Genomic DNA, 11,372 nt, shown 5'->3' on the forward strand with positions numbered 1-11,372 from the left:
AAGTGTGTACTGGCAAGCAGGATATAGAGTGGTTTTATTGTTTGTTTTAATCATTCAACCAGTCTATGTCTTTTAATTTAGAATTTAATTCATTAACATTCAATATTATTATCAGTATTTTCATACTAAAACCCTCCATTTTGATAGCCATTTTCTAAGCTGTTTATGTCCTCTTATTTCTGTTTGTCTTTGATAGAATTCAGGAACTAATTATTAGATACATAATGTATTAAATTTAATCATCCTTTGATTTTGAGGCCATGTGTAAAATTCAACCATATTGTAAAGTATCTGTTCTGTATTAGAAATATCTAGTGACAGTTTATACTTCCCAAAACTCATGTTGCTATTTTACACAAACTGAATTTCTATATGTGAAGTTAGTCTTTTTGTGTTACTCCAAAATAAAAGCAATAGTTTATATTTTTCTCAGTGTATTGCTTAAGTTAATCACTCAAGATGAGTACTTTACATTTTGAAGGTGGCCTCAGCAGCAGTCCTTTGGAAAACCAGACAAAACATTGACTTTTCAATATAGGCTTTGAACAATATAGGGGGAACTAGAATTAGAATAGTTAATATATATCCACAAACCATTAATATGTGTACCTTACTGTTGCTCTTATGATAATAGAAAATTTTATTTACTTTTTATGCTAGTTTATATTCTGAGAACACATATTTGTCAGTTTTTGGTTTTAACAATCCTGTTAGGCTTGTCCTTGGAACATCTTTCCATTTACTCGAGATTTATAGTTGAAAAGTTTACTGAAAAAATTTTAAAATGAAAAACATATTGTTTTTATAGAATAAATTTATTGGAATGTGTACTGAAGTAAAGTTAGAAATTGTAAACAACACCATGACTTCATAGGCTTTATTCTAGGGATGCAAGAGTACTTCAACATACACAAAATGATAGAAGTAATACCGCATATTTACAGAAGGAAAGTAAAAATACAATCTTATCAATTGATAGAGAAAAACATTTAATAAAATGCAACTTTTTATGATTAAGACAACAAAATCATCATAATAATATGGAGCAATCCAGAATTTATGAACAACCTGAAGCAACCCAAGGGTGGTAACTGCCTAAACTCTCTGTTCAGTGATGAATTAACTATCCCCTCCCCCCAGAGGCCCTGAGCAAGTTAGACTTCCTGCTTCTCTGCCAGTTCCATGTTAGGGCAAACTATGAATGTCCTTGATAGGACATTCCAAGTGTGTTGAAAATACCTGTCCACAATTTGCCCATAAAAGACTATATCCAACCCTCTGTCAGTCAGAGATTCAAAGTGTTAACTTCACCAGGCCCACCAGTGTGATAAAGGCTTTTCCTATCTCTCCAACTGCTGCTTTCCTGTCCTCACCATTTGGTTTTCTACAATATTTTTGAGAATAGGCTGGAAAATGAAATTAGGATGGCCCTTTGAGCCACTGATCCCAGGGCATCACCCTCTAGGATGGGCATAATGGTGTGTAGAGATTGCCATGTATCATTCTCATTTGATGGGCTCCCTCAGCTGGGGTACCCATCCTGAGGCTGATCACTCCTGGGTCATCAGACTCTGGTTGGAAGGAAAGACCAATTTCTAGACCCTGGTACATCAACCCTGGTCAACTCTGGTAATGTGGTAAGCCACTAGAGATCTAGAGAACCCTAGGCAGACCTACTCAGATTGAGAAGAGGAGACCGCATCACTCTCCTTTGGTTGCAGAACCAGTAGTAGTTAGGGTTCATCTGGCGTGTGGCTGGTATGGGGAGGAAATGCATAATCTCCAAATGGGAGTGCAAATGTCCAGGTTGAGTGAATTTGTGGCTTCATGGCCTTAGTTACAGAATGGCAATTGAGGGTGCACCTACAGTTCTGTGGCAGCCCTATAATTGCTAAATCCCAAAATTAACACTGCCCCTCCCTGTGCTTTTCATCTGGTGCAGGATTTATATCTGATTACTTATAGCCAAGGAGCTACAAAATTCCATGAAAGACGTGACCAGGCATATACTTGACTTTTCCCTTCTGGGGAACGGCTGCCCCTTGTCTGTTGTGTCACTGTTCAAGGGAGGGGGGACACTAGGGCTGGTGGGAAAGTTTCCACTATAGAGCTGGGTAAGTAGAAAAGCAAATGTCAGGTCACTAATTCTGCCCTCAGCAGCTAGAACATGAGTTTCTAGCAACAGGGATGCAAAATGTCCTCCTTGAGACCTTCCTGACCCTCCTACAACACCTTCCACTGCAGAGCTAAACCTACCTTCTCTGTCCAAGTGGAGAGAGAGTAGGCATCACCTTCTACCTTGACAGCCTTCCTTTTTCAGTCAGTTTGGCAGACTTCTGTTCCCTCATTCTCCTCAACTCTACCTGTCACCCACCTCAGAAATGCCCACTCTAGCACTGGGGTAGCCACTATTGGAATACTACAAGATTGACCCAGAAAAGAGAACACTGTGGTCTTTCTGGCCACAGCCATTGGCCAAGGCCCTCCTCCAGAGTAGCCTAACCCTCTATGCTGCCTAGCCCTTCTGGTAGCACCCTAAAGAGACTGCACAGCTCTTGAACCTCCAGGCTAAGGCTCATTCCCAGGAGCCTTCATTCCTTCAAAATCTCATTGACTACTTCCTCCAGCCAGTGATCTTCCAAGCTCTCTGGGAGGCCCAGGCTTTTGATATCTGGAGAGATCAGAGATATTTGGGCCACACTTCTCAGCACTGCCATGGAAAAACTCCAAGACAAGTTATACAAGCCCACTGTGCTGGATTATATGTTATCTAATTTCAAAAAGGGCTTTTATGGTGAGGAGATTATGGAGTCAAAATGAAACTGGAAAAGCTGAGCTCTTGGTGAGGTCAAGTATCCCTCTTTTATGGTTGGATGGCTGTCAGAGGGAACCATACACCTCCTTACAGTGTGGGCTATGTACAACGTTGTTATTGGCACACCAGACTACCCTGATCAGTTTTCCTATGCTGACTCCTGACTGCAGATAGTCCAGGTTCTTCCATCATGAGTATAAAAGGGAAAAGCCAATGTATCATTTTGGCTGCCTGTGTTCTGACCATGCAGCAGACCATGATCAAAAGAAGTCCATAGATCTTGTCATGCAGTGTTCCCCAGAAGAGGAGCCATTAGCACCTCCACCACTGTATGTCTCAGCTGCTGAACAGACAATTGAGACTCCACCACTACCAGTCTCCCTAAGGCCTGAAGAAGAGTCTGTGGAGGCAGCACCAGCTCAGGAAGGAAGCCACCCACTATACTTGGACTCCACCTCACCCACCATCATCCAGTGAGCCGTTGTGGCCCAGGGCAACCTCACCCTCCAGATACCCCTTTAAAAGACCCAAGGACCCTCTTCAAGTAGGTGCAAATGAGGCCATCACAGAAGGCAGAGCAACTTCTACTACCAGACCTTCACTACCACCAATTTGCTTAATTGAAAACTCCACATCCCCTCTTACTCAGAGTGGCCCCAGGCAATGAGAGATTTCATGGAGTCTATACTTGAAACCCACCAGTCTATTTGGTTTGACTGTCAACAATTACTCCTCACAATACTGAATTCAGAGGAATGATACAGAGCCCTTTTTGCAGCAAAGAAATGGTTGCAAGAACACACCTGTAATAATGAGGTAGATCCAGAGGGTTGGGCCAGGACTGCCTTACTGGGAAGAGACCTATTGACTAAACTCAGAGCATAAATTAGCTTTAACTCCAAAGCTCAACTGCATTGACTGTCACCACTGCCAAATCCTGACTGTAACAATTCCCAAAGAGAAAAAATAGTGAATATTCACACCCAGGGAAGTACTTGCTACTGATTTTGAGAATTTTCCAGGTCAGAAAACTGGGTGTACTTTGCTCTAATATGCTGACAGCCTCTTGCTTGCTGAAATGACCTGAGAAGATTGCTACAAGGGAACTCGAGTGCTGCTCCAGCTTCTCTCCCAGGCCAGATACAAGATCTCAGTGAAGAAGGCCCAGATCTGTAATACTCAGGTGTAGTTCCTAGGATTTATTCTGGCTAAAGAACACTATGTTCTTGGGCATGAATACAAAGAGGTAGTATGTGGATTTCCTCAGCCCACAGCCAGGAGGCAACTACATGAGTTCCTGGGAGCAGCAGGATTCTGTAGGATTTGGATCCTGGGATTTGCTGAGGTCAGACAACTGTATGAGCTACTCAGAGGCCCAGAAGAGGCCTCTTTCAAATGAGGACCCCTCCATGAGCAGGATTTCTAGGAAATCAAATCAAGTCTTGGGAAAATCCCAACTTTGAGGCTCCCAGACATCACCTGAGAATTCAATATGTTCATATATGAAGAAAAAAGTCAGAAAGCACCAGAAGTTCTGACTCAGCCCATAGGACCTTGGAAGAGACCCATTGCCTACCTAAGAAACTTGACTCTGTGGCATCTGGATGGCCCCATTTCCTGAAACCCTTGGTGCCTATGTTGAATTAATTCAAGAGACAGACAAATTAAATTTAGGCAAAGTTATCACTTTCCAGATTCCTTACTCAGTGACTGCTATGATGAATGGTAATAGATATAAACCAACTGGTTTCTCAGAGTGATGCAATCTTCTCCCCTCTGGTGTCCTCTGCAGTAGGTGACTGCCACTTCCTTTGGCTCACAGACTGCTTGTGATAATTGGCAGATTTCTTCTTTGTTGACTCTTTTCTTCAGCCAAGAGGAGTCCTCTCATTTGGACTCCAACCAAATCCCATGGACATGTAGGATGACAAAGGCATATAGTGAATCCATGTAGATGTCTACTGCCTTGTCAACCACCAATTTTAGGGCTTGGATTAATGCTCAGAGTTCTGCCTGCTGAGCTGACCGCCAGCTGGCTAGCCAGCCCTAGGATGGCCCACTACCAAAGCTTATTGATCAGTAACTCTTGGATTAGGCTTTGAACTCTCCTTGCTCTCAACCCTTCCAGCTTCCTCCCAGCCATGCTGGGGCCCCCTGACCATAATTATGATGAGACCCTCAATGATGTCTTCTCTGGATGCCCTGACCTTGTCGACAGAGTTGAAGACTTCACCCTCTTTACTGATGGCAGCAATTATGTACAGAAAGGAAACTGATATACTGGCTATGTTGTTACCTCTCAGGACACAGCTCAGGTGGCTGGACTCTGAACATTAATCCAAGCCCTAAAATTGGTTGTTTACAAGAGAGTAGACATTTTCATGGACTCACAGTATGTGTTTGCCACCCTACATATCAATGGGGCATTATATTGAAAGAGAGGACTCCTCTTAGCAGAAGAAAAAACAGTTAAAAACAAAAAATAAAATAAATCTGTCAATTATTAGAAGAGATCCCGTCACTCTGGTAAACTGCTTAGCAGACCAGGCAGCCAAGGCTGTCACCAACTAAATCCCAACTGCTGAAATCAGAGTGTTATAACTCACAATCCTGACAAACTTCATTGGGAAAACTCAGAAGGAGCAACTCTGGAAGAAGATAGGTGGAGAAGACTGACAAATTTAAAAAAATATACCTATCCCAGCCCCTGGGATATTCATTGGTAAAACAGTACTATGAGTTAACTCACTGGTAAAGACCAAACTGGAGAGCTTACTGGACAGATGCTATTTCAATTCACCTACCATCATTGTGTACAACCAGAAGCATGTGATGTGAGACCAATTCCAGAAATAACTGCACCCAGAGGCCAACTTGACTGGCTGGAATAAAAGTCGCTGGCACCCAGAGGCCAACTTGACTGGCTGGAATACAAGTCGCTGGGACAACTCCCCTGGAGTTAATAGATGCAGATTTCTCAGAAGTACAACATTGCTGGGGCTATCCATACTTACTAGTCCTTGTCTGCACTTACTCAGGTTGAGTGGAAGCCTTCCCTATGTGAACTGAAAACTTCAGAGAAGTTACTAGAACATTTCTGAAGTTACATGTCAGTTTGAGTTCCCCCTTATAATCAGGTCAGACAATGACCCTGCTTTTATGGCAGAAGTCACACAGGGAGTAACAAAGGCTTTAGTCATAAAGTGGAAACTTTACAGTGCCTAATGAACTCAGAGCTCCAAGAAGGTGGAACAAATAAACCACACCAAGTCCACTTTTGCAAAACCCTGTTGGGACACTGGGCACTTCTGGATGGATTTCCTACCAATGATCCTGTTCAGCTCAATGCACTCCACAGAAACAAGGTTATTCCCTTTATGAAAGTCTATTTGGCCAACCACCCTCTTTAGTCACCCAGGCCCTAATAGCTGCCATCCGTCAGCTGGGTAAGGCAATCCTGACTCAGGATCCAGTGGTCTTGTGGAAACCTCAAAGGAAATAGCCTGCATAACCTTAGAAAAAAGATCTCTGTCCCCCCTCAGAAACTAGGTACACTATGAGCCCAGGGAATTGGTATGGCTTAAAAATTGGAAGAGAATCACTATAGCCCATCTGGTTGGAGTTACATGTGCTTCTTAGCCCCACTGCAGTTAATGTTTCAGGAACCTGGGAATCTACCACTTGTGAATGAAGCAAGTCACAACACTAGAGGCCCCTGGGACCAGGACGAAGCAAAGCTACCCTGAGCAGCTGGCCAAGATGACCTTCCAGAGGACCAAGACTTGTTATCAGGACTACAACCCTGCTACAGACATTCCTGGGCTGGCTAACCTATGCACACCAGAAGATTGAGGAGTCTACAGCCCTGATTTAGTCACTCCAGACACTGACCAATCTATGCACAGCAGGAGCTTGGGGACAGTGATGGAGTACACCCCTATAATACCCTCCAACCTCTTACCTTGAAGTCATCAAATATCAACTGCTTGTCACTGCCTTGGAATGCTACATTTATTGCCCTGTTAATTGATCCTCCTTAGAGATGAAGAGGTTCAGGAGGTGGGGATGATGATATAGAGCAACCTGGAATTTATAAACAATCTTGAAGCAACCCAAGGCTGAGAACTGCCTAAATTTTCTGTGCTGCCACAAACTAACTGCCCCTCCCCAGAGGCTTAAGCAAGTTAAACTCCCTGCTTCTTTGCCAGCTCCATATTATGACAAACTCTGAGTCCCTACCCTAATAGGATACTCCAAGCATGCTGAAACCATCTCTCCCCAATTAAAAAACTGTATTTAACGTTCGGCAGGGTCAGAGATTCAGTGTGGTGTAATAAAAAGATCTCCTATCTGTATGAATGCTGTTTTCCATTCCTCAGAGGCTGATTTTCTGCAATAATATTGTAGGGAATTTTTCAACACAATAAAAGCCAAATATGATAAACTCATAGCTAACATCATATTTAATGGGAGAAAGCAAAAAGTGTTTCCCTCAAAACTAGAACAAGTCAGGTGCCCACTTTTACCAATCCTTTTAAATGTAGTGCTGGAAATCCTGGACAATGCAATCAGATGAGACAGTAAAATAAAAGACATTCAAATAGAAAAAGGATCTCTATTTCCAGATGGCAAGATTATGTACATGGAAAGTCCAAAAGGATCCAGCAAAATACACCTGAAAGTGATAGATAAATTAGAGAAAGTTATAGGATAGAAAATTATTTACAAAAAAACGATTACATTTAGATAAACCAACAACCAAGAGATCAAAGTTGAATGCAAAAGTCAGTACCATTTACAATGGCCACCAAAAAATAAGGTATCTTAGAATAATCTTAGAATAATCAGAAAAACTATGAAAAAAAAAGGGTTGAGCATGATACTCAAAAGTGGAAAGACATCTCATGTTCCTGGAACAATTAATATAATCAAAGTTCAATTCTACTTAAATTAATATACAAAATCAATGTAATTCCAATAAAGTTATGTAATGCAGAAATAAGAATAGATACCATAAACTGAATTGGAGGTTAGAGAAGAGACTCAAGGGAAAATTTCAAAAAAGAACATTTAATGGACAGGAACAAAATAACAAGAATGTCAAGGTATTGCATATGTAGTATCTTTGGCTTGCTTGACATGTAATGCATCTATACTGAGAGAATCCTTGTCATATATTTATACAATGATTAAGTATGAATATATACTTTTTTATTTGAGAGAGAGGTTTTTGCTATAGGGTGTGGTGTGCTCACCAGACAGAGAGAGACAGAGAGAAAGTGAGAAATCACTCCCCCCCAAGGGGGAATGGCCACGGCACAATCTCTTCTCCATTCTCCTCTCAGGATCTTGGGCATGCACACACAAGCGCTCGGTGTGAGTTTCAAGCCACCAGATCCAGGACATGAACAATAGTCAACGGAGTCCAGCAACACAGCCATTACACCAACTGTTGGTCCCATAAATATACATTTTAAAAAATGATATAATTATTAAATAAAAATGATATTCTAATGTTATGTATTTGCCATAATAAAAAATTTAGAACAGTAATAGAAAGTGGTTGGGAGAGACTTAGAAAGTACTTTACAGAAATAAGCATATGAAGTTCTCTAGTTGTAAGATGTACATGGTAATGTTCTTGATTTGATGGTAATGTAAGCCATGTGTTTGAAACTATGTATTTTTTGCTATGAAGATTTATAACAATTAAAGAAAAAATGTCAGGGAAGAAAAAAGGAAATAATGTACAATTCAAGATAATTCAGAAGCATCTAGGACTGATGGATCATTGTTTCAATTTGAATCAATTATTAAATCCATTACCCTTTTGTATTCTAGCTTTTTTATTCCAACTTGTTCAGTCATTCTAGTTTTAAAATAGTGCTTTTACCTATGTCCTTGAATGTAGTTGTCTATATTTGCCTTTTAGGTAATAATTAGAAGAGTTCCCTTCAGAGGCCACATTTGCCTACTTCTCTCTTAAATATTCTTCCCTTCAAGTATGCCTTTGAATATCATATAAATAAAAAAAAATATTTAACAGTTTTTAATAGTTATCTTCTGGGGTTTCAACTCCTCAGAAATAACTTTTTACAATAGAAAAAAGAACACTGAACAACAATGAGATTTTATGTTTACTTCAAACAACCCAATGTTTATTTTATAAAGAAGAAAGTACTCTTGAGCAATTCAGAACCATGCTCATGAGGATATTGATAGAAAACCTAATTTCTTTTTATTTTTTAAAAAGTTTCAAATTTCAAGGACATAATCTTATCTAGTTAAGATGTTGGAGGAAAAAGTGAATAATATTTACTTGGTAACTAGATACTAGACTACAAGGCTATAATATATTTTTCTCATTTAATACTCCCAAGTACTATAGAAAGAAAGCAGACTACCCATGTGAAATATCTTTAATGAATTGAAGCCAATATACATAGGATTAAAATGAAATATCTTTAATGAATTGAAGCCAATATAAATATGATTAAGTACTCAAGATCTCATTGTCATTTTTAATATTTAGATTATACCACAAAACCAGTATATCAGAATGCTTCCTCCACTAGTCTCCTGTTGTAAAATCCTTCAGGGAATTTAAGCATTGGGTTCCTTCCTCTCAGAGCAAAAGCTCTGAGTACCAGAATAAGGGAAAAAAAGGGGGGGCAGTCTGCAGCATAACACTGCTCTAGGGACCCCAAGATATTCCTGCACAAGTGATACTTATATAGATTGAATATCCCTAATCCAAAAATCTCAAACCCAAACTATCTAGAAGCCAAAACTTTTTGAGTGCTGACATGATTCCACAATTGGAAAATTCTACAACTGACCTTATATTATGGGTCACAATCTAAACACTTCAATGCAAAAATATTTTACACAATTATCTTCAGGCTATATGCAAAACATTAATAAATTTTGTGTTTAGACCTGGGCTCTATCCTTAAGATACCTCATTTTGCAAATGCAATTATATCAAAATCTGAGAAACAAAACAAAACACCTTTCTTAACTCTGAATATTGTGTAAGGTAATAGGCTAGGTTGGATTGATTATACAGAGTATTCATGCTACTAAAACTCATTTTGAGGGACCAGCAATTAGCATAATGGCTATGTCTCTGAACTCCCATGTAATCGACTGTGGTTCGAGTCCTGGACCCAGTAGCCTTAACTCAAGCTGGGTGTGTGTGCGTTCGTGTCCAAGATCCCCAGAGAAGAATGGAGGAGAAGGGATTGTGGCATGGTCATCCTCCGGGGGGTGATTTCTTGCTTTCTGTTTCTCTCTGGCGAGGGCATACTCCCTATAGCAAAACCCTCTTCAAAAAAAAAAAAACTCATTTTGTATTCTGTAAAGTTGTACAGTAATTGTATATAAAGAAAAAAAAATACCTCTTTCAAAATTTATATTCAAAGAAGTTTAGCTAACTCTGAGATGTTTACTTATTTGGCCAGAACTGACTGGAACTAAGACAAGAAACACTCCAAGCAGCTTTAATTTCGTATCTTAAAACTGTTAAGTGAATGAAAAAGAAAACACCATTTAAAATAGATGGAAAAAGGGAAAAAATAAAGATATGCATCAAAGCCTTTACCAGGATACCTGGTCCCTCTCTCACATTCCTGAGATCTTGAAGACGGTCCCTTAGGCAGATGGAATCATTGGCTTAAGAAAGCTATCTCCCAAATTCCTTAGAATGAAAGGAATGTGGTGTGACCATGCCCCCAAGGGAGTGAGGTCTCTCTCTCTCCAGTATCTCTCTCATGTGAGAGCACACAACCTATAGCAAAATTGAAAAAAAGAACATGGTCATTAAGAGGTGGACAAGTGAATATACTATGCCTGGAGGTTGGAGCTGACCCAGCAGACTGGGACAGCACAGCAGTAGACCAGGCTATTTATGATATTGAGGTCTTGGTGGAGAAATAAAACCGTTGCTAAGTGGATTTGAAAGACTCTGGTTCGGTAAAATAGTGGTATCCAAAGCTAGTCCCAGGAGAAAGATAATCATCAAAGTGGTCAAAAGACTGATGCCTCTAGAGAGTTTAGTTAAAAGACAAAGATACTGCAGTCCTTACAAAGCCAGTGATAAGACTCCTGCTGTCTAGGTAGTGATAAACTCTTTTTTTTTTTTAATTTATTCATTCTCTACATTAATTCACTATACACCATCACAACACACAAATGAATTTTCCATCCAAAATACACTGTGCATTGGCTCAATCAAGCACATCAACATACATGTTCTCAGCAAATAATTTTCCAATTCTTACGTCCTGCATACCTTGCCTTTTGTTTTGCCATCCTTGATTCCCCATCCCCCACCCTCTGCCACGTCCCATCCTCCCACATTCCTATACATGGACCCAAGTCTGACTTTAGGCATAACCCCTGGTGAGTAGAATGAACATACTATAAAGTAGTACCCAGCTGTGCCCATACAGCTTGCCGCAGTTGTCAAATATGCATTTTTTCATTTACAAAATGATACGAACTGTTTTACCAGTTTTTTTTTTCTCCTGCAACTTTTTTTTTTTTTTTTTTTTTA

Source organism: Tupaia chinensis, unplaced genomic scaffold, assembly GCF_000334495.1.
Source record: "Tupaia chinensis unplaced genomic scaffold, TupChi_1.0 Scaffold000037_22, whole genome shotgun sequence".
In the NCBI taxonomy this organism is placed as follows: domain Eukaryota; kingdom Metazoa; phylum Chordata; class Mammalia; order Scandentia; family Tupaiidae; genus Tupaia; species Tupaia belangeri.